Here is a 24,456-nt window from a genome sequence, read left to right as displayed (position 1 = left end):
GGGTTGATGACTGAAGAACCGGTCTCGCAGGTTGCTACCCGAGGTAGGAAAAGAGGTCACTCCTGCAGCAGAGACTGGGCTTTGGACCCGTGGGGGCTATGAGCGAGGCTCCCCCAGCCTCCCCGGCTCTGGGCTGTCCCTCCTCTGCTTTTCTGTATTCTCACTCCAGGACAGAAGCCTGATTTTGAACCCAGACCATCCTTGCTGACTTTCCCTCAAGTGTTGGTATGAATCAGTGGCTGCTGGCTGCAAGGAACAACACCCCAGCACTCCAAGGCTTAGATAATAAGGCTATTTGATTTCCTGTTTTCCTACATAATAAGAATTTTGTCTGTAGAAGAGGGTCTGGGACTTGTCAATTCAGTGAGCCAGCGATGGAAATGACCCTGGTCCTTGCTGTCTTTCCACTCTTCCATCATCAGTTGGTTACCTTGGCTCCTCGGGCTCGCTCTCCTCATGGTCACAAAATGACTGCCACAGTTCCAGACATCATAACCAGATACAAAAATGTTCAGAAGGAAAAAGGAGTTCCTGCCTTCTGGCTCCTTTTAGAATAGTAAAACATCCACACACAACTAAAACCTTCCTCAATCTGATAAAAGGGAGCCTTCAAAAAACCTCCATCTAACATCATACTTGCTGGTGAGACACTGAATGCTCTCCCCTAAGACGAGGAACAAGGCAAGGATGTCCCCTCACTGCCTCCATTCAGCATCGTCCTGAGCTCCTAGCCAATGCAGTAAAGCAAGAAGCAGAAGGAAAAGGCACACAGGTTGAAAGGATGCAGGTGATGTAACTATCAATGTAGAAAGTCCTGAAGAATCTAAACGGGCGTTGTTAGAGCTAGTGATTGCGCTCCGCGACATTGTAGGACACAAGGCCAGCATGTAGGGGCTGTGTTTTTGTATGCTAGAGCTGAGCAATTCGAAATTGATACTAAAAAATGCCATTTACAATGGCATCAAACATTATGAAACACTTAGGCATAAATCTTACAAAATACTGTTGCACATCTGCATGCTGAAAACTAAAAACACTGATGAAAGAAATCAAAGACCTGAAAAAGTGGAAAGCTGTGTATTCCTGGATTGGAGGACTCACTGTCATTAAAATGTCAGTTCTCCTTTGACTGAGCTATGCACGCACTGCAATAAAATCCCAGTGGCATTTTTGTGGAAATCTGCAAACTGGTTCTGAAAATGATATGGAAAGGCAAGGAAACTGGGATGTTTAAAGCAATTTTTTAACAGAGGAACAAGTTGGAAGACTCATGCTACTTGGCTTCAAGGCTTACTATACAGCTACTGTTACCAAGAAGTGTGGTACTGGAAAAGGGACAGACACACAGATCAGTGGATCAGAACAGAGCGTCTAGAAATAGACCCACACATTTATGGTCAATTGATTTTTAACAAAGGAGCAGAGGCAATTCAGTGGAGAAAGGATAGTCTTTTCGGCAGGTGGGACGGGAACGGTTATACATCACACATGAAAAAAAAAAAAAGAAGAAGAAAGAATGACAATGACTTCAGTCCATACCTTGAACCCTCTGAAAACTTAACTCAGAATGGAACGTGGGCCTAAATGCAAGCCTAAAACAGTGAAACCTCTAGAAGAAAAGGGAGAAATCTTCGTGAATTTCAGTTAAGCAAAGATTCCTTAGAGTCAAAGCCAAAATCACAGTTCCTTTTGTAAAAGAATGGATTTAATCAACATTAGGAACCTCTGCTCTTTGAAAGACAGGAGGATGAAAAGACTGACAGAAATCATGTACCTGATAGGAGCCTGGGTCCAGAATATATAAAGAACAGTCAAAACTCAACAATGAGAAAGATAATAACCCACTTTAAAAACGGCCACAAGATTTGAGCAGACACTAGTAACACCTGAGAAGATGCCCAAAGAGCATCACGTGAGTGACGCTGACAGCCTCCCTGCAAGGCCACCGGTGTCATTCCATAGATACAGAAACTGGGGCTCAGAGAGGTTCATCCTTTGCCCAAGGCCACCCAGCGGGTGATGGTGGTGCTTGCATCGGAAGGGAATCCAGGTCTGTCACCTTGAAAGTCTTAGCCCTTCCCACCAGGTCTCCCAAACACAAAGGGTTGTTTTTCTTCCATCTGTCAAGGAGACACGTGGGACACAGGCCCCCGGCCCCTCTCCAGTGGCCAGCCAGGCAGCGGCTCCCACTTCAGCCCTGGGTCCAGTCTGAGGGAGGAGGCTGCCTGGCCTCGCCCTGCAGCCAGGGGCAGTGAAGGGAGACGTCTCTGCAGCCGGGTGCAGTGTTTCCAGGCGGCAGAATTAATAGGGCAGTTCCCCATGCAGAACTTAGCTGGCTCCTGTGCTGAATTAGCATAGATAAATATTTTTGAGAGAGGAGGGAAAATAATGCATTTTGCAATAAAGCCAGAGCACAGCTGTCTACAGCCGTCCCGAGAATCTGGATGAAATGAATTTGCACCTGGAGTAATTGAAGGCGCCATGGTCCTCCGGGGCTGGGAGCAGGGCCAGCCAAGCAGATAAATTCCCTCCACTCTGGCGGAGCTAACGCTTGTCAAGAGGCTGATCTCTGTGCGGGGCTGGGCTGGGGGCGGGGAAGCACCGGGGCCCAGAGGAGCAGGGGCTGGGTCTGGAGGATGGATAGAGAATTAAGAGCAAGGCTTGGACTGAGAGGGCCGCCCTGCCCAACCCCCCTTCCCGATGAAGGGGAAGCATCCAGATGGTACAGTGTGTACGGGCTGGGCCCCCAGCCGTCCCCCACCCCAGCCCCATGGAAACTGAAGCCCTGGGAACTCCTCAGTGAATGGCCCAGGGGCCCCGGTTAATGATCGGAGCCCCCTGCAAACCTTTGCCCACGTCCTTCACAAGTAGGAGAATCTCATTCCAGCCAGGCCACCCCTCCCCATGCCCGCTGCCCCCCCCCCCGGCCGCATCTCTCATGTGGATTGTTATGAAGACCCCTCACTGCCTGCAGGGTCTCCCCCAGTGTGGCCCCCAGGCGGGGCTCGGGGGACAGAGCCGGAGCAGCACCCACACGCGGGGCCAGGCATCAAGCCCCGGTCTGAGGGGGTCTAAGGGAGCGTCCCAGGGGCCCTTCTGCCGAAGCCAGGGGCCGGACCCGGCTTCTGATCCGGGCCCTTGGCTCCAAGCCCGGGGGCTGCGTGAGCGGTGGTGTGCATCCCCAGCCTCGGCCGAGCAGGCCCGGGGCTGCCCCCTCCCTCCCTGCCCCTCCTGTCCCGAGTCTGAGCCTCCTGCAAAAGCTAAGACTTCAGGCCATGTTTGCCTCGGACGTCTCTGCAGATGCTTCTCCTCTCTCGTCAGTTTTTTCCAGGTCAGTGGCTCTCAGTCCAGGAGGAAACGTGTCAGAATCCCTTGCCATGCTTTTCTCCAAGTACACACTCCAGGCCACTTGCTCAGGGTGAGAGCGCCCCCCAGGGAAAATGCCAGAATCCCCACGGAGGGGAAGCCGGGAGAGGATGGTAGCCAAAATAAAAGCTGTAAACATCCCGACACTGCGCCTGGAGCGGGGGCAGGGGTGGGGGAAGCGGGCCTAAGTCCCACCCATCTCGCGGGGTCCCTGCCCCAGTGGTCACGCAGCTTGCCGGCTCTGGGCTCACACTTGGCTCCATTTAACAGGTGGGGAAACTGAGACTCAGGAACTGAAGCCGCTTGTGCACAGCCACGTGCTCCCAGGTTGCTGTGGAACTCGCACCCAAGCAGTTGGCTCTGCCGGGCCCTGGCGGCCCAGGCTCCGTGGGCCCCTGCGGGAGGTGAAGGGCGGGCAGGAGTGGCGGGCTCTGACCGCGGCCAGGGCAGTGCACGATGGCAAGATGCCCCAGCCTTCCCACCCAAGCAGGAGCAGCTGTGCGTGGACCACACCCAGGCCCCGAGGTCCCTCTGCTTCCAGTGTGCAGGTGCTTCCTGCAGACCAGCTCAACATTAAGGAGAAACCCGTGTCTTGGCCAGGACATAGCTCGTTAATGCACATTTATACAAGTCATGACAGTTCCTTCAAACAGAGACTTATAATGCCTTCTCTGCAGAGCTGGTCACAGAGATCACCAAAAATAGCCCGCACGAGGCGGCGGCTTTCAGTAATCGCAGCTGACAACCTGAGGTTTACTTCTCCCCGGAGTGGATCCGGGTTCTCCCGCGGTCTCTCCCGGGACCAGAGCTGAGAGTCGAAGGTCAAGGTGTAGAAGAGCTGTGCTGCCGGACCCAGTACCCCCCAGCCCCATGGCGCCCTGTTCCTGTGGACTGACCTTGGTATCTGTGGGGTCTCGTCCAAAAACAAGCAGCTTGGCCTGCAGCCCGGCTCTGCCTGCTGTGGAGTCGTGGGCTCCCCGCCTCAGTTTCACCCTGTGCACGATGGGCATCGCGCCCAGTTGCTGTGAAGGTCGGAGGTGATGGGCAGAGACGCACGTGCCACAAAGCAGGAGCGTGGAAACAGCACCTACGCTGCCCTTATTGCCAGGAGCGGGCGGACAGAGGAGCGCTGCTGCCACAGGCGACGCGGGACATCGAGCACCGCTGAGGTGAAACAGACAGTGACTCCCCAGGACTGGCCCTGCAGGGGGCTGCCCGGGCCTCTGGGGGTGTCCCGGGGTCGGAGAAGGAAGAAACTCTCTTCTGCCCCAGGGACTCTCGCTGGGGCAGAAGCTGATGCGGGCTGTGTCTGAGGAGCCACCAGGGGCAGGGACAGCCAGCCCACCTGAGGGAGGGGCTGGCCCGCAGGGAGGAGGCTGGCGGGGCAGTGCCCAGGGAGGCTCAGGACGGGGCCCAGGCGAGCCCACGCGGTGTTCAGGAATCACAGCCCCGCGGCCCCTCCTTCCCTCACCTAGAGGGAGGCGTGGAGAAGGAGCCGCAGCGGGAGCAGCAGCAGCAGCTCAAGGCCAGCTGCCGGCCCCCTCCTGTGCCCGAGCCGCCCAGGAGCAGCCAACAGCGCCTCTGTCCTCCCGGCTGGGTTTCCTAGGAAACAGGCCAAGTGCATCCTGCCACAACCGTCCCCCCCCACACCTCTGTCTGCAGGAGGCCAGCTCTCTCCTCCAGAGGTGGGGGTGCGAGAGCCCACAGCGCAGCGCAGATCCCGGGGCTGTCCTGCCCTTGGCCAGGTACCCCTGGGAGTGGGGATCTGGGGAGCCGAGGGCACCCAGCTCACCAAGGGCGCAGCCACTCAGCTGGCCTCAAAGCAGCAGTAGAAGGTGGCTCTTTTTGGGTCTCAGAATCTCCACCGTAGAAAGGCTTTTAAAAATGTGGGTAAAAAGTGTTTCTAGCAACATGGAGAGAGCTGAGCACTCACCGCTGTTGCTCCCAGAGCCCCTCCTGAGCCAGGCCCCACATGGCCGTCCTGCGCCCATTTCACAGGCAGGAACTGCGCTCAGAGAGGGGAGCCCCAAAGCTGGCAGGTGACGAGCCTCGCCCTTCCGGGCTCACTGATTCTGCCAGCAGTGCAACGGGGACAGAGTCCTGCCCCGCCCCCCGCCGTCCTCCCTACCATCTCTACGTTTGAGTGTTTCCTGATGTTCTCTAATGAGGGGGTCAATTTTTTAATAGTATCAAAGGATAACAAAGCAGGCTTTTTCCCCCAGAGGAGCCCCATCAGTGCCCCTCCTTCAGCATCTGGAAGCGGAGCTCCCTCGTGTCCGCAGCTCACCCAGATGTGGAAGTCGCGGCTTCCCGGTCGTTCTTCCCCAGCTCCACACAGTGTGTCGAGATTGGAGGCAAGCGGCACACGGTATTTGGGTTTTGTTTGTTTTTAAATTTTTTTATTGACGTGTAGTTGGTTTACAGTGCTGTGTGTTTCTGGTGTGCAGCACAGTGATTCAGTTAGACATATGCATTCTTTTCCGTATTCTTCTCCATTATGTTCTACTGTAGGCTTTTGAATATAGTTCCCTGTGCTGTGCAGTAGGTCCTTGTTGTTCATCTACTTTACGGGTCGTCGTGTGTATCTGCTAATCCCAAACTCCTAATTGAACCCGCCTCCACCCCTCTCCCCCTGGTAACCATAAGTTTGTTTTCTATGTCTGAGTCTATTTCTGTTTTGTAAATAAGTTCATTGGTATCCTATCTTAGGTTCCATGTGTAAGTGGTATCATGGTATTTTTCTTTCTCTTTCTGGCTGACTGCACTTAGAATGATGATCTCCAGGTCCATCCATGTTGCTGCAAATAGCATTATTTCATTCCTTTTTATGGCCGAGTAGTACTCCACTATGTAAATATACCCCAGCTTCTTTATCCAGTCATCAGTTGATGGACGCTTAGGTTGCTTCCATGTCTCAGCTATTGTAAATAGTGCTGCTGCGAACATTGGGTGCATGTGTTGTTTCGAATTAGCGTTCCCTCTGGATACATGCCCAAGAGTGGGATTGCTGGATCATAAGGTACCTCTGTGTTCCGAGTTTATTTCTGTGCGGTGTGAGGGAGGGTTCTAACTTCACTGATTTACATGCTGCTGTGCAGCTTTCCCAGCACCACTTGCTGAAGAGACTGTCCTTTCTACATAGTATATTCCTGCCTCCTCTGAAGATGAATTGACTGTAGGCGTGTGGGTTTATTTCTGGGCTCTTTATTCTGTTCCCATTGATCTGTGTGTCTGTTCTTGTGCCAATACCATGCCGTTTTGATGACTGTGGCTCTGTAGTATTGTCTGAAGTCTGGGCGGGCAATGCCTCCAGCTTGTTTCTTTTTCTTCAGTGTTGCTTTGGCAATTCTGGGTCTTTTATGGTTCCATATAAATTTTAGGGTTCTTTGATCTAGTTCTGTGAAAAATGTCCTGGGTAATCTGATAGGGATCACATTAAATCTGTAGATTGCCATGGGCAGTGTGGCCATTTTAACAATATTGATTCTTCCAATCCAGGAGCGTGGGATATCTTTCCATTTCTTGACATCATCTTTAATTTCCTTCATCAGTGCTTTGTAGTTCTCCATGTATAAGCCTTTCGCCTCCTTGGTCAGGTTTATTCCCAAGTACTTTATTGTTTTGGATGTGACTTTAAAAGGGATTGTTTCTTTACTTTCTTTTCCTGCTATTTCATTATTGGTGTAAAGAAATGCAACTGAGTTTTGTATGTTAATCTTGTATCCTGCTACTTTGCCAAATGCTTTTATCTTTAGTAGTTTTTGGACACACAATATTTTTTAATTGCACCTTTGTGACCATTTCAATGAAATCGTGACTCTGGTTCCCTAACCTGGACATAAAATCTGGGCCCCAGTGACCTGACCTTCAGGAAGTGGTGGGACGTAAACCACGTCCCTGGACCAGCAGGACCATGCTGTGCTTCCTGTCTTTCTGGCTGAGCCCTAGGACGCTGGTGCCATTTGAACAAGACCTTTCCAGACCTCCCCGAACATCTCCTGAGCCCCACTGTGTGTGAGGACTCACACTGCACCTCCCTCAAAGAGCTCAAAGCCTAAAGAAGGAAATGGACGTGTGCACAACTACATGCAACTCAGCCTGTAAATGCTCAGAGAGAAAGGGCTGGGAGTCACCACGGGCTTCCTGGAGGAGGCGGAACCTTGGGCACCTTCTGAAGCCGCAGCAGCAGCTGGACAGAGGCCTGGGCCTGCACCCACCACCGCTGCCTGTTCCCTGTCACCGCACTCACATGGGCTGTGTGCCTGGAGTGGTCCCACATCCCTGCTGCCCCTGCAGAGCCCTCTCGCTCATCCAGAGCTCAGTTAGCGTCTCCTCCTCCAGGGAGCTTCCCTGATTGCAGGCCCCGAGGGGTGCTCTCCCAGCTCCTTTCCTCTTCCTGGAAGTTTCCAGAGTTGGCGATCCTAGAGCTGTGTGATCACTGGTTTGCTGTCTCTCTCCCCCACACCAGCCCGGAAGTGCCGAGAACACGGGCTGGGGGCTGGTGCGGCGCGCCAGCACACGGTGGGTGTCTGCAGGCCTTTGCTGAAGGTGGAAAGGAGGGCCCGGGGGTGGGAGAGGAGGAGGAGCTCCAGGGAGCCTCCTGTGCAGGTAGACTGGGGGCACGTGGGTGACACGGTTGCTCTTTGTTTCAGGGAGTTTGTGCTGGTGCCCCGTGTGGGGAACAGCCTTGAGGGCTTGGGGTGGCCGGGACCAACCGCCCCCACGGCAGGACAGGCGGCGCTTGTCTGCCTCCTTCTGTGGTAACACCACCTCCCGCATCGGGGGAGATCGTCCTCCGTCGGCAGCACTGGGGAGCCATCCAGGTGTGTGCACTCACGCACACGTGTGCACACGCAACCCCAGCCCCTGGCAGAGCCGGGCCACCTGCGACAGGCCAACCGCGGATCCCCACCCCGGAAACAGTGACCGGTCGGGGGTAACGAGCCAGGGGAGACAGGAGTGTGGGCAGCTCAGAACCCTCCCTGGGACCCACCCGCCTGCTAAGCCGGAGAAGGTTTCCTTCTGCTAAGCCGGCAGGAAGTAAATCTGCAACAGCCAGCGGCCTCGTCCCCTCCTGAAAGTCACAGGAGGAAGCGGCCGGCGGCCAATCGGGAGACAAAGCGGGGCGCGTGAGGAGGCGCTGCTGTGGTCACCTGCCTGGACTGGCTGCCCCCCTGCTCTGCCAGTCACAGCGAGAGAGGCCTCGCCCCACGGACACGGATGTCCCAGGAGACCCAGGATGCTGAGTCCGGGGAGGGGGCCCCGTGACCGTGTGGTGCCCGACCAGCCACGCAGCAGAGAAGCAGCGGCCACGCAGGTCAGGGAGAGCGTCTTGGTACCTGGGCGGCCTGCTTCCATAGCTGGGCTGCGGGAGGAAAGGTGGGGTGCTGCCCCCCGCCCCCAGTGGACGATGCTGGCTAGCTGGGCTCGTGATCCTTAGAATCTCACCTGCTGGGCCACACAAGCTCAGGAAGGAGGGGTCTGGGATGTGGGGCGAGGGGGCAGCTCCAGGCCTCTGCTGGGCAGTGGGGAGGCAGGGCCGGCCTGAGGCCACTCCCTGAGTGCCAGCTAGCCTCGGGCCCCAGGAGCCCATGGCCGGGGGGACACCGGCAGCTGGCAGGAGCCCGGCCCCGCCTCTGTCACCAGCGGCGTGGGGGTTGGGAACCGGGAGGAGAAATAACGAACAGACCCAGGTTCCCCAGATCAGCCTGTCGCCACAAAGGGAGGGAAACTAAGAAGCCAGGCCAACGCCGACCCTCCGTGTACATTTTCCCTGGGGACGGAGAAGTGATCGCTGTTGCGTGAGGGGCTGTCCTCAGATGCTGCCCCCACCGCCGCGCTATCCAGGCACGGCCAGGGATGACACTGGAATCTTGAATCAGACTAAGTGGTTACTATGGTGTCAGCCTGAAATTATGCATCTCCAAGCCGGCCAGCACGGAGGCGCAGAGCCGGGGGTACACAATTAAAGCAGAGAGACAGAGAAAGAGAAGTCACATCGTATTTTAACAGCAGCAAAATTGCACTTCCGAGCACGGGAATTAAAAAAAAAAAACGTGCTTAGAAATGCAGTGAGAGGCAAGATAAGGGCCGGGAACCGTCCCAGTTCTGCCACCGGCCCGTCACCTCCCCCTCCCCACACACTGTCCCCTTCTGCCCTGGGCCCTGTGGCCCAGCTCCCCACCCCCAAACACACACTCCCAATCCTGGCCCGGGAAACACTGGGCCTCCAAGGACACGCATGGGACCTGGTGCATGTCTCCTAGGCACCGTCCTTGGCGTGTCTGTCTTGACCCCCCTGGGGGACCCATGGGCAAGTGTCTGCTGTCGGCTCTACCTCTAAACAGCTGGTGAGACCCCTTGACACACCACAGCCACCACCTGGCCCGAACCTCCCATCTGGACTCCGCACCTCAGAGGAAAAGCCGGGCCCCTGAGTGGCCTCCACCAGCCCTCAGGGCTGATCTCGTTCCTCTGACTCTTCGCCCCACACCTGACTGCAGCCTCCTGGACCGGCTGGCCCGCTCCTGCCTCAGAGCCTTTGCACCTGCCATTTCTTGCCTTAGGAGAGCCCCTCCCGCCCAGATTCTGTGACTGCAGCTCTGCTTCGCTCACTGCTACGTCCTCCAAGCCTAGAGCAGCTCCAGCGCCTGGGAGAGCTCGGCGAACAAACGAGGGGACATCCTGTCTTCTGGGCTCCGTTTTCCCGTCCTCACCTTGAGGGTCTGGACCACATCAGAACGGCAGACCAGCAGCCCCACAGGCAACATCCAGCCCTGAAGCCTGCTTTGTTCGGCCTACGCTGGGCTGGACTGCAGCTGGACTGTCAGCGTGGGTTCATCACAAGACATAAAAGTTGGGAGACTGAACGTACCAGTCACGATTTCCCACCAGAACTCATCTGTGCTTTAATGGTTTGGTAGAACTTCCCCGTAAAACTGTCTGCACCTGGTGCCTACCTATTTTTTCCCCTTCCCTCTTCTTTTGAATCAATTTTGGTGCATTAGTCAGAGTATCTGATCACAGACCACGACTGGCTCATTAAGGCAGAAAACTACTTATTACAGGGTTTGGAGCGCTTCTGGGATTCTGGGAGGGTGAGGGACATAGACAGGAGTGAGGAGAAAGTCCCACCTCGTCTAGGAGACCGTCCCAGCAGAGACCCCACTGCCTCGCCACCTGCCGCCAGGCACCTCTGCGCAGCCCCCCTCTCCCGACCCCCGGGGAACTCCAGGGCTGGTCTCGGGCAGGGGCCGGCCCCATCCCCCCGCACGCCCGCCCGCAGTCCTGCTGGGTCCACTGCCGGCGGCCCAGAGGGAGCGCAGCCCAGGCTGCAAGGGCCGCCGGAAGGACGTCTCCGGGTCTCCGGCCTTCCCTCCGGAGGGAGCGAGGCGGCCGGGCAGGGGGCGGAATCTGCCATTTTGTGTGACATCCTTTCTTCTAAAACTTGCCCACTTCACATTAGATTGTCAAAGTTACTGGCTGAAGTCTCGCACTTCCCTGTCGTCCACCACACCTGTGCCCCTGGGACGCGCCTGCTTCGTTTCCGTGGGGGCTGGTGTGCCCTCTTAGCCAGGCTTGCTGATTTCGTCTAGCTTTTCAGCTTTTGCAAAGAATGGTTTTTCGTTTTTGTGGCTCATATCTACTCTTGCTTTATTCTGTTTCATTAATTTCTGCTCCTTTGCCTCACTAGTTTCCGTCGGCTTTCCTTACATTTGTTTTCTGTTCACCTGCTAGCTTACTGAGTAAGTGCTCAGTTGCCCTTCCAGCCTTTCCTCCTGTCTACTGGCGGCACTGAGGCATTCACGTTCCTCCAGCACACGTCGGGGCAGCACCCTGGGGCTTTTGTACATAGTGCCTCTAGGACCGTTCACTTCTAAATAGCTGGTAATTCAGTTGTGACTCATCGTTTAATTCACATTATTTAGATGTGTTTTTAGGCTTCCAAGCAGACAGATTTAGGGACGTTGTCCTCTTGTTAATCCCCAGCTCTAGCTGCACTGTGTTTGGAAAATGTGCTTGGCGTGATCTTTTTAATTTTTAAAAAATAGGTCTTAAAAAGCAAAGGCAGTATAGAAATATCTCCTCCCTGTAAGAGAGTCAGTCAACACAGAAGTTTATAGAATCAAAGATAAAAAAGGGTTTTCCTTTGTCATTATTCTCTTTCTGTCCAACTGCGTTTTCCTGCTTAGAGCTAACCTTCACAAAGAGTCTGGGGTGTATTTTTCAGGCCTATTTTTAAAATTTATGTACATATTTATATATTCACCCCTAGAGTTTAAAATCTTTACTTCTGATTTGAAGTGGTCTTGAAGAACTCTCCACTAACTTTTAGTTACCCTTTCAGCCATTTTTGTTTCCAAGTGAATGCATTTTTATTTTCAAATAAACATATTCTTTGATTCTCCACATCTCATAAATTTTGATATATTTTATTCCCCGTGTTTATTTTTAAGTAATTTTTACTTGTTTTGACTTACCTTTTAACTCAAAAGTTGTTTTATAAAAGAATGTCTTTAAAATTCCAATTTATAGGTTACAGAGCACAGAGGTAGATGGAAAACTTTGCACCTCTTTAGAACCAGGCAAGGATGTTTAAAAAGTAGAAAATGTAAACCCATATCACACATTAAAAATTTTTCAAACACCTAAATAAAATGTTAATAGACTGTAGCTCACATTGAGAGGGAGGGGACCGGCCTCACTTAGGTACTGCGAGGAGATGCTGGCAGGTTCGGCAGAGAAGGACTTGCTGGCAGCCGTCGGTTCACCCACCCTGGTCCTCGGGTCCCCACGATGGGGCCTTCTACCCCCGGAGTTTGTTTTCCCCTCCAGGAGCACAAGCTGCACTGACTGATAATGTGCACTGGGTACAAACACTCCTGTGTAAACGTCTGTACGCTGGGAGGAAGCACTAAAAAAGGAGAACGGAATGGCCAGCTTTCAGATCAACAGCAGAAAATACGGTCTCTCTGTTGAAATATGGCAAAGTTTTTAAAATGAAGGAAATGGGATAAATAGAAGACAGAAGCTAGTTGGGGAGAAAGAGCTCTGAACACACTAAGTATAAACGAGATAATTGCACCAAGCAGAAGACAGGAGATCTTAGAAGAATTTCTTTTAAAGGAATCAAGTAATGTAGATTCTACTAGAGATGCACTTAAAGAGATGGAAATAAAAGAGGTGACGAAAAGAAATAGGCAAAGAATGAAAGCCAGCACAGAAGTTTAGTATTAGCGGGGAAAGAGACCGGTTTCAAGGCAAAAACTTCCTAAGGGACAAAAAAGGACACTGTTTTCTTAAAAACAAAACAAACAAACAATGGATTGAGAATATATACTAATAATGAGCATATGTTCACCTAAAATACAGCCTCAAAATATATAACAACTGAAGGCACTCTGGAGAAATAGAGACGAGTCCAAAACTGTGGTTGACGATTTCAACACATCTCTCACAAGTGCAGACAGAGCAGCCAAAACAAGCATGAGCTAATATGGATATGGAACTTCCCACCCAACGAAGAGGAAATGTGTGATTTCTGAGCACATATGGAACATTCACAAAAACGGTAGCAAAGTGCCAATGAAGCCTCCCTAAATTAAAAAAAAAATCAGTATCATATGAACCGTTCTAACTGCAATGTAATAAAATAAAGTCAGGAACAAAAAGATGACTTCTAAAAGCTCCCACACCTCTGAAAAGAGAAGAAAATCGCAAATGAATAAAATACAGAGCAAACAAGAGAAAATAACTAAAGAAGAAAAATTTCAAAGCAAATGAGTATTGTGAACAGCAGTGTGTCTAACAAATTTGAAAACCTGGACAAAATAGACAAAATTCTGGCAAAGTATAAATGCCAATATCAGAGCAAGAAGAAATAGAAGACTTAAATAGATCAATAACCATTAAAGAAGCTAAAATAGTACCAAGAACCTACTTTCCCCAAAGCCTCCAGCCAAAATCGTCTTACAAGCGAGTTCAACCAAGTTTTCAAGGAACAGAAGACCCCAGTAATAGGCAAGTTGTTCCCAAAATTAAGGAGAGAAAGCCGCCCTACTCATTTTTCACGGGGAGAATCATAGTGGTTCCAGAGCCACACAAGGGAAGAACCAGAAGAGGGTCCCAGGGCCGTGCCACCGCCGACCACAGACGCAAGGTTCTAAACCTGATGTTGCTGCTCAGACGCAGCAGTGTGTTTGGTAATGTATTTTAATTACATGCATAATTTAATTCAATTTTTAAAAGTACTTTAATCTCACCTATGTTTCCATTTTCATAAAATTTTAAAGCAGGCAAAACTAATCAGCAGTGTCCGAGATCAGGATGGCGGTTACTCTTGGGCAGGAGGGGCTTCTGGGAAGCTGGGCTTGCTCTGCTTCCTGACCAGGAATTGTGCTGACTTGTCAGTCTGTCTGTCTTCTGTGTGCAAGTCACACCTCAGTGACGTTAAGACAATGACACCCCTAACAGGATTTATACAAGGAATGAAAGGACGGCTCAATGTCAGAAGATCTACCAAGGCCTAAGGGGAGAGTCACGTAATTATCTCAGTAGACACAGAAATGGCGTTTATTAACGTTCAGTACCTATTTCGCATGACGAGGACTCCAGGAAAAGCGGGAACAGGTGGGCACCGCCTAAACTCGACAAAAGGCGCACACGCAGACCCTCAGGCCGCTGCCCCACACACAGACGTGTCCCATGTGTTCGCTTGAGGGCCACCCAGCCCAGGACGCTGACACGCACCCCTGTCCCACACAGCAGTGAAGACCGCCCGGGGAGGTGGCTGTTCCATGTGGCAAAATAGGCATGCGTCCCACCTCTGACCACAGACTAAGGGGGCTGCGTATCTGGGGCACAAACTGGTCACTTACTGAAGTGACCCTGAAGACGAAAGGTGAAGGTGTAGAGCTAATAGGAAGAGCAGGTGAGAGAATGCGGCTGCGGTCTCAGGGTGAAGAGGTCTCCAACAAGACTTAAAACACAGATCTTAGCGTGGAAAACTGAGGTTCGACTCCATCACGAGGGAAGCACTTTGTTCGATAGAGACGCGTCGTCCAGGACGCAGCCAAGGGACAGACTGAGGAGCGTCTGAGACCCGAGAGCGTGCGAGGCGCCGCGCACAGACCGCGAGGTAGCCCACCCGGCCGCTGGAGGATGCGGTCGCGCAGAGGCAGCCGGATAGCGCGCAAGGACAGCCGGGGCGCTGTCAGGCAGCGCACGTGCGAACAGTCACCCGTCGGAGCAAACTCCGGGAAGTCAGGGAGCACCCCGCGCTGGCCAAGGTGCCGGGCACCCGGAGACCCGGCCCTGGGTGGGAGCGAAGCCGGGCGCGGCCGGACCGCGCGCAGGGGAAACGGCGGGGCGGCGAGGGGCGCGCGCCGGCGGCTCGGAGCGCGCGTGCCGGGAGGCGCAGCCGGGCGCGGCTCGCGGACGCCGGGCCTGCGGGCCTCCCGGGGACCCGTCCGCGTCGCCGGGGGCCGTGGAAGAAGACCCTGATGGACGCTGCTGGCGAAACGCCGCGCCGCGGCCGGAAGCAGCGCATGGGACGCACAGACGTTTGCGCGCACGTGTTCTAACATGGAGACGAGCAGAAACGTCTATGGTCGTTGACACAAACAGTGCTAAGTGTTTGGTAAGAATTAGTAGCTCTGCAGAGACGCCTGTCAAACAAGGTAGGAGGGGTCTGCACAGGAGTGGGGGCTGGATGTAAGGTAAGAAAACCCATGAGGTCCTGGGTTCCATCCCCAGTGCCTCCATTAAAATAAGCAAGTAAATAAATAAATACCTAACCATTGCCCCCCCACCAAGAAAAAGAAAAAGACATGCCGTGAAATGAGGAGGAGGAATTACCTCAACGTCTCACCTCTGGTTCCAGTTAATATAGTCATTAACAAAGTAATTCAGTGTAACAGCAATCAAAATCCGAGAGTTTTTTTGAAGACCTTGACAGACTGACTCCGCACCCTCACGCGGCATGAGGAGGGCCTCCAGGTTAGTTGTGAGGACAGTCGCGCGACAGCAGCAGTGGTGGCGATGGACAGCACAGACGTGCCAGAAACAGGCTGTGGCCGCACGGGCACCCTGAGCACAGTAAACTGGCGCTCCCCTGGCAGCATTCACAGCAGCACGTTTCAGTCAGATCAACATTCCGAACATAAAGAATCTATAAAGCACAGGGGAAAACGCGGCCAGACTGTCTGAACTTGGGGGGGAAAGCCCTTCTAAGTGAAACCAAAGGCCAGGACGCCTTTGAGCACGTCCAGCAGGAAGGTCTGCGTGGGAAACGACGCCATCAGCAGACCTCAGGCACAGCCGGCAGCCGGGAGGGGACGCTGACCGCACGCACTGCAGGACACCACTGACGCCCATCAGAGGCAAGGAGCCCCGCACGGCAAGCAGACGACAGACAGCCCAGCGGAGGATAAACAGGAAAGTCACAGGCGGCGGAAACACACACCCAGAAACAGGTGAGAAGAAGCTTGGTCCCACAAGCCCGGAAACTGCAAATCAGACAAAAAGTCTAATTCCAGGTTTTGTCAGGGGTGGGTGTGGCAAGGCTGGGAGACCAGCGCTCCCATTCGCTTGGGGGGGACTGATCATGTTTTGCTCGGAATGTTTCATCATTTCTTTGGCAGCTGTTCACAGGCATTACACTTACTACTAATTTGTAAACAAAGCGAATACATTTTTTCCCAATGTGCTCATTTTAGGAGACTCAGGTAATTCGGGAAGATATTCTGCAAGCAAAGGCACGCCCCCAGAGCAGCGTCACCGTCGTCTCCCCGAGTGTGACCCCAGACCCCTCCCCACAGCCACACACACGAACAGGTACGAGGGGGCGCGTGTGTGTGTGTGTGTGTGTCTGTGCGCTCACACGCCCGCCCCTGTGTGAGGGCTGGAGCTGGTCCACTGTCGGGAGCTCTGGGCAGCCGGACCCTCCCTGGGCGGGGTCTGGGCTCTCCCCACAGCTCCTGCCCCGCCGGTGAGCGGCCAGCAGCTGAGCCATCTCGGAGAGACTCCAGCTGGGGCAGGTTAGGCAGGAAGCTGGACGGGGACGGTCCCCTGACCAGAAGGCTCTTGGTGATTGTGTTCTGCCTCTTCTAGCGAGAGCAAGAGTTGAAGCTGGAATGTGTTTAAGTGCCTCAAAACGGCTAATGTGACAAGAAAGAGAAGGGGGGGAGGGAAGATGAGGGGGAGGAGGGGAGGAGGGAGGGGCAGGAGGAGCAGCACCAAGTTTAATTAACTGAGAAGTTCACGGTGGTCTCCCTTCAGGGCTCAAACGAGGTTATCCGAGCACCCCGCCTCCACTTCCTGTGTTCCCCACCCCCACCCCCACTTCCCCCATCACTAGGCTCTGTCTCCCCAGTGCCAGCTTCACCCTCCATATGGCGGCTCTGCCAGTTCCAGACTCAGTAGGAAGAGCGATTTTCCCCCCACTTTCACAACCAGGGTCCCAGAATTAAACCTCAGGGGCAGACGTGAGTCGCACATCCCTCCCCGGTCCCTTCTCTGTAGCCAAGGTGATGTGCTGGGTCACCTCAGCCAGAGCTGCACTGTGTGGGGCAGGGTGGTCCCTGCAGGGAACTCACGGGCTGTCCCCAGAAGACAGGAGTGGGTGTGAGGTGGACCCAAAACTGTAGATGTCGCCATCACGACCTTTGGGGTCCGGCAGATCCTGACCCTACACTTAGCAGCTTTGAAACCCTAAACAAATGTCTTGATTTTCTGATCCAGTTTTCACAGCTCTAAAACAGGATGTAAACGTCCATTGTGTTCTTCCATTCGTAAACAACGTGTGGAAAGCCCCAAGCGCAGTGCCTGGCACATAGTAGGTCCTGCACTGGTGTGAGTTCCTCTCACTTCCCTTCTGACCCCCCTCCCACCTCCCTGAAGTCACAGCAGGAGGCAGAGGCAGAGGGAGGGCAGCTCTTCCCCATGGACTTGTCCCAGGGGACTATAAACTCCGTGATCAAGGGACATGCTCGGAAAATGGAAATATTTGGCCAAGCCTTCGGAGATTTAATTAAAATTAATATTCTGCCTTATTGAAGCAGAAAGCTCAACGCTGCACATGTAGAGGAATCCATTTAACCAATTAGCTGAGTCAAACATGACTGTCCAGCCTTCAGCAAGGCCCTCGACACTCCCTCTTGGGCCAGAGTTGCTGCTAATGCCACATGCCTTAGACAAGTGGCCCAGCTGGACGGCTGATCAACTAAGTGACAAGGGGACTTTCAGGAGAGACTTGGGAGGAGAGGATGGGCTTGCCACGCCCGTCCTAGACCACCTTAGCATGACTGCCTGGGAGCCTGGTTAGAAGATCATGGACTTACTCCCCTACTCCCCAGCTGTGTGACCTTGGGCAGGTTACTTAACCTCTCGGGGCTGGAAGTGTCACTTCACACAGCTACAGTGAAAGCTGGAGATAACAGGCAACCAGTGGACACAGCAAACTTGTTTGCCAGGGGCTGAATCTGGCAAGTTTTCCTTCTTTGCATTTTCCACCTGAGTTTGCTCACAATGTTTCGCAAGTTTTCTATTCACATTTCCCACCGACCAAAATGGCAAGAATCCCAAAGTTTGGTGATACGCTCTGTTGGCAAAGCTGTGGGGAAACAAGCACTTTCACACATTGCTGGCAGGAGGGAGTTTCCCTCCCGCCACCTAATGAAAGGAAGTTCAGTATCTATCAAAACGACCAAGTCCCTCGCTGACCTAGTAACTCCGCTTGCAGGGACTTACCCTAGAGGCAAGCTTGCAGGTGAACACAGTGAGACCTGCAGTGACACGCACTGTTTGTACCCTGTTTGTATCGGAAAGACCCGAATAACCCATGTCTCCGTCAGTAGCGGGTGGGCTAGGCTGCCAGGTAAATACAGGATTCTCACTTCAATCTGAATTTCAGACGAGCAAGTGCTTTGTCAGTGTAAGTACAGTATTCAGGCAGTGCGTCCTGTGATCTCACCTGCCACAAAGGGCACCCTCGCGCGTTAGATCAGCGTTTCTCAGCCTCAGCACCATGGATGTCCAGGTGACTCTTCAGCGTCTCTCGGGAGCCTGGGCTGATCATATCGATTCTGCTCGCCATCAAGGGTTCCCAGCACCTTCAGGTCTGAGTTCCCCAGAGAGGCACTTAGGACTTTGTGAGTGGTGCCCACTGTCCTCAGCCCACTGCTGTCCCTACTCGTGTATTAGGAGGGATCCTGTGACTGTGAAAGGCATGACCCCTTCCCACCCAGGCCTACATCAAGGGAAGAGCGGTTGGTTCGTGTGCTAAATGAGCCTTGGGGCTTCAGGCACAGCTGGATCCAGGAACACTTCAGGAGTCCGTCTCTTGCCACTTCTGAACTACACTTTGCTGTGCGTGGGCTCCATTCTCAGGCAGGCTCTTGCTTCTCGGTGGGGAACTTGGCCTCGCAGCTTCTGGCTCACATCCCTCCCGCCTCAGCACCTCCAGGGGAAGGACTCTTCTCCCCAGAGCACCACAAAACCATCTGGGCTGATGGCCTTGACTGTGATTGGCTCTGTATGAGCCATGTGCCTGCCTCCCAACCAATCAGGATAGCTGCAGATGTGGGTCTCTCATTGGCTAGGATCATGTCATGTGCCCACATGTGGGCCCAGGGGGCGGAGCTGGGCCCTGGGAACCGCCCCCACTGGAAACCGAGAGGAAGGCGCCCTGGGGGACCCGGAGAAGGAACCAGGGCCAAGCCGGCAGAATGACTAGCCCCGCACACCCCGACTCCTCCCTGCCAGCCTCTCCGCCTCAGTGGCTGCTCCTCCCAGCATGCCTCCTCCAGGAAGCCTCTCCGCCTCCCCCGGGCTCCGGTGGCTTCCCGCATCCGTCACGAAGACCCTGACATGTGTGCTGACAGCTGCCCCCCCCCCCCGTCTGCCTCCCACCCTAGCGCTAAGCATGGCAGTTACTGACGCTGAGGCCTGACCGCGGGCCAGACACGCCCTGGGTGTTTACCTCATTTGGTCTGGTCACTAAGAAGTGGACACCGTGATTAACCCCTAGTTCAGGGCTGAGAACCCCACACTGACTAGATGCGCAGGGACACCCGGGCTGCCTGGCCTCACACCTGCGCTCGGCCCTGGTGCCCAGCCCTCTCCGTAGACCGTGGGGCGAGGCAGGGCAGAAGCTGCGCCCCGGGTGTGAGCTCTGAACGGATTCTCCTGTTGCAGAATGCTTACGACCACAGGTCCAGGGCTCAAGCAACTGTGGGTTCCATTCCAGGGCTCTGACCCTTTGAGCCACCGAACAAGGTTTATAAGGCTCCCTTGGGTGGACTTCGTCATCTGTAAAGCGGGGCAACACTGGCATCTTCCTCTCGGACTGAAGCAAAGATGGGAGGAAGTAATGCGGTAGCGCTGAGCTCAGAGCCTGGCACGGAGCATCGCCATGGTGATGCTGAGGTCGGGGTGCAAGCGATCTGCCCCTGCACTGTTGGAAAAAAGGGGTCCCTTTCCCCACACAACACACAGCCAGAGAGAGGGGTGGTCGGGGGCCTGGACCCCTTCCAGTTCTGTTGAACCCCCACCACATTCTTGGGGAGCTGAGGCTTCGATACCTGGCTCTTCTCAGAACACGGTGCCCCAGGAGCAAGGGAAGCTGGGCCAGCACTATGGTTGCCATGGAAACCATTAAATGTAAATTTCACTTTCTGTCTTGCCTGGCTAAGCTATTGATTCAGCAAGAAGGAAAGAAAGTGGGAGCAGTTTCCTCCCCAAAGTGGAAGAGGAAGTGTGGTCAGGTGTAGCAAAATCTCTCTGGGGAAATGGGGAAACAATGCAACAGGGATCAGCTGTGCTCACCCACCTGGGGACAGCAGGGAGCCCTGGAGGGTCTCTCTGCTGCCGTTAACCTGCAGGCATAGGTAAGCCACACTCAGGTGGTCAGACCCCAGTTCCCAAGACAAGCTCCAGACCACCAGCTGTGTGATCTGGGGCAAGTGGCTGAACCTCTCTGAGCCTGTTTCTTTGTGTGTGTGTGTTAAAAAAAAAGTGGAGGAAGTAAAGCTTGTCCCGGGAGTATCAGGCCCCGCCTCTCACCCCAGCCTCTTCTGGCCTGTCCTCCTCTCTAGCCTGAAGTTCCCTCCACTGTTGTCACTGATGACCTCAGCACCCAAGGAGAAGAATGCTGTCCCCAGGAGCTGCTGGGAAAGTTAGAGGTCACCCATGGAAGGAGGTAAGAGGAAAACTGAGGAGAAGGAACACAGGACAGGAGAGTTTGAATGAAGCGATCTGGAGTGGGAACCTGGGGCCGAGAACGCTGCAGGGAAATGGACCGTAGAAGGGTCAGGTGCGCGGACAGACTCTACAGCCCAAACAGACCACGGTCTGGGCCCCCCGCGGGTGCCTGGGGCAGCTGGCCCGCTCCCTCCCTGTTCTCCCAGAGGCTGCAGGATGGGGACAGGTGGCTGCCAGTACTGCTCCTGGGGTGATGGGGGCTGCCCCGGCCCCACGACACGCCAAGGGCACCCTGTCATGCGCCGTCCTGGTGGCTTCGCCGCAGGAACACTAATTGGGAAGGGAGACAAGCAGAGGGCTTTAATGAGCTACCTCGTTGTAACTCTAACTGGTTGGCGTTATTTACAGAGATTCTGTTAATGAGCTGCCTGTCAGAGGGGGAGCCCCCAGTAGGGGAGGAGGGGAGCCGACCAGCCTGATGGCAGAGGCCAGAGTCGAAGGGAAGAGGGAGCAGCTCACCTGTGCTGAGCGCCTCCTGGGCCGTGTGATCCCACACCTGGTCCAGAAACCCTGAGGTGTGGGTGAGGCACAGGGGCGGGTCCAGGCCAGCCGCTCAGGGAGATGGCAGGTCCACCCAGACCCACCCCGAGGTGGCAGAGGACCACGTGCCCTCAGGGAAGAGCCCCACCCAGCGCCTGGCCATCCAGGGTTCCCTCAGGAAGGGGGTCCCTGAGCTCTTCCGCACAGAGTTCACACACCCCTCCCTGGGTTGATCCTGGATGGGGCAGGGTCCTCCCAGCCACCCCTCCCCTAAAGGCCTCCTCCCCTAAGGCTGGGCGGCTGGTGGCCCGGGGCTCCAAGCTCTACTGCCGGCAGAGGGGGACGGTCTGCTCTGGGTCATCCACGCGCTCACAGTCCATCCACCTGAGACCCAAGCAGTGGACTTCCCCGCAGTTTAACTGGGTTCAGCCTGGGTCAGCGGGGATCATCTGTCTGTGGCTTAGAATATCAGTTCGTGGCCAAAATAAGGGCTCTGACTCTTAGTGTTAGTTTTTCTACCTGCAAAATGGGAGTCATAAAACGCCTCTCTGGCTGTGCTGTTGCCCCGCTGGGCCCCGGGCCCCCCTCCCTTCTCCACTGTCACTGTCACACCCCCTCCTGTCCTGCCACCCGTCCAGAGTGGTGTCTCTCTGATTACAATATCGGCGAGCTTCTCTCGGAGCCACGGAGCTCCTCCCGACTGCAACCTATTCAAAATGAAAGTCAGGCACTTGGAACTCTGTTAAGAGTTGAGTCTTGGGGGGGATGCATTAACTGCCAAGTGCGGATATTCACTCTGATGTGTTTGCAAAAGGAATATTTATACGAACATTCAAGAGGACCATTGAAAGCAGGGTGTGTGCGTGCAGAGATGGCATCGGGATGTCCGAGCCAGAAGCCGAGCCCCTCCCTCATTTCACAGATGAAAACACTGAGGCCCAGAGAGGTCAAGTGACTTGCTGAAGGTCACCCAAGCCGAGGCGTGGGTTCAAGGCTGGCTGATGCCCGCAGGCTCACATGTCTCCTTGCAGCAGCTGGTTGATCCCGAGAACAAAAGCCACCGTGCACTGCTCCGCTCAGAGCCATCTGGGCCGCTGCCCGCCCTGCAGGGCTGCTGTGTTTGCACGTGCTGCCTGCTGGGGGGCCTTGTCCCGGACACGGGGCCTGCAGAGACCCTTCCCTGAGGCTGGAGATCTGTCCCCCGGTAACCAGGACAGCGGGCACAGCCCCACCGAGCAGCCATCTGCGGCAGCCAGGCTGTGAGATGCCGGGCTGTGAGATGCCGGCCAAGTGCTGGCAACCAAGACCAGAGCTGGGGGGTGGGGAGCACCCAGCTGGGTAGGCGAGGCAGCTTGCAGGGGCTCCAGCCCTGGCCGGCCCGACGTGCCTCTGCAGCCCCTTGGAGGAAAGCCACTGTGAGTGGAGGGAGCACTGTCTCTGAACTCAGCTCTCAGTTCAAGTCCTGGCTCAACCGCGCCCTGGCCAGGCAGCCCTGGGGCTGGACCCTCCCTGCATTTCCAACTTGGGAGTGATCCGTTCGGTCATTCAGCAAATGGGCTACATCTAGGCTCTGGGGACACAGCTGTGAACAGTTCTGACAAGGGCCACACCTTCTTGGGGCTTCCGTCAATGAGATAGCTTAAGATGAAGATGAAACGGGATCAGCGAGGGGTGGGGGGTGGAGAGGGAGCCTGCAAACTGCAGTCCAGCAGCACAGCAGGCACGTGTCACAGCCTCGCCCAGCGAGGAGCTAACTCTTCAAACTTAATGGTTCGACTAATGTATCTCATCCTGACAGTGGCCCCTCTGCCCACCCACACTGCTGCCATCTGGACAAACCCCACCTCCTCTCACCTGCATTACTGCAGCAGCACCCTGGCTGCGCCCCCCCAGCTCTGCCCTGGAAGCCCCTACAGTCTCAGCACAGTAGCCACAGTCGTCCTTTTAAGTCAGAGCACAACGCTCTACTTAAAACCCCAGCAGCCCCGTGTCACCCTGAGGGACAGTCGGGGTCTCCCTGTGACTCAGAAGACCCTGCGTGACCCGACCCCCAACAGCTCTCTGCCCTCATGGCCTCGTCCTCTCCCCTCACTCGCTCTGCCTGTCACAGTGTCTCCTTGCTGTTCAGGAAGACGCCAGGCACACTCCTGCTTCAGGACCTTTGCACGTGCTGTGCCTCTGTCTGCAGTGCTTTCCCCCAAATACCTGCACGACTCATGCTTTCCACTCCTTTGGTGTTCGCTCAAGGAGGCCAAGGCCGTGCTCTGCATTAGCCAAAACCGAGCATGGAGCCATGCCAGGCCTGGCTGTTTCTGCTCAAGGCCTCTGTGGACAATCAACAGGATTTCCCCGCTCGGCCAGCTGGACCTTCCCGGAGCTGTGCTGTAGGCTGGGGCCCTTCTTACCCAAGCCTCTCTCCAGACTCAGACCTACACCGAGGCCTGGGGCTCTCCCACCTACCCCGCCACCCTCCACTTTGTGTTCACAGGTGTTCCTGGCAGTGAACCCCTTGCAATTCCAACCCTACCGTCATGACATCTGCTTTTCAGGGACCCCAACTGACAGTATGGCGCCTGTCACCCAGACTGCAAGGAAGACGTCTCAGGTACAGAACCATGCAGGGCCCCGTGGATGAGGGTGGCTGCTCAGTTCTGTGGTCCCAGGAGCAGAAGGGCCATGAAGGCTGGGGCCAGGAGCCGCCGGCCCTTCAGCAGGAGAGTGTGCCCAGGCTGAGTGGAGCTGGCTGTCCTTGCTCTCTGGCCTCAGTCTTCCTCATCTGTAAAACAGGCATGCTGGCACCTCATCCTGAGAACTGGAGAGAGCACCTGATGTAAAAAGGTGGTAACTTGAGTGTGGGATTTCAGGTTCATTTTATTAGGATCCAGATGCTCGTAGAGCCCTGTGCTGGGATTATTCAGGAGGAGGAATGGGGACAGGGAGGGAAGACCCTCAGGCAGGAGTGGCATGGGGGCTGGGGCCAGAGCGGGAGCCAGGGTCCCTTCCCCTCCCCCACCAGCCCAGCCAGGCTTCCATTCCCACGCGGCTCCCGCTCTGCCTTTGGCCATGGGGACCCCAAGTGGTGCGGCTTAGAACTCAGCAAAGAGTGAGCCAGGCCTGCCCTGGCTCAGCCTCTCACCCCCTCACCTTGTCCCCAGGTGATTCCAGGACTTGGTTGGGAGGAGAGGGGACACCCAAGAAAGGCCTGTCGCTTTAAAGGGCTGCTCAGAGGCTGTACTTCCAGGAGGTGGTGGTGACAGAGGGGTGGGGTGAGGCTGCTGCTGTGCTGGGCCCCATGCACCCCTCCACTGCTAAAGACACCTCAGGGCCCCCTCCCCAGAAGAGAGGGTGACC

The sequence above is a fragment of the Vicugna pacos genome, chromosome 17 (genome assembly GCF_048564905.1).
Source record: "Vicugna pacos chromosome 17, VicPac4, whole genome shotgun sequence".
NCBI lineage: Eukaryota > Metazoa > Chordata > Mammalia > Artiodactyla > Camelidae > Vicugna > Vicugna pacos.
This window is presented reverse-complemented; position numbering follows the sequence as displayed.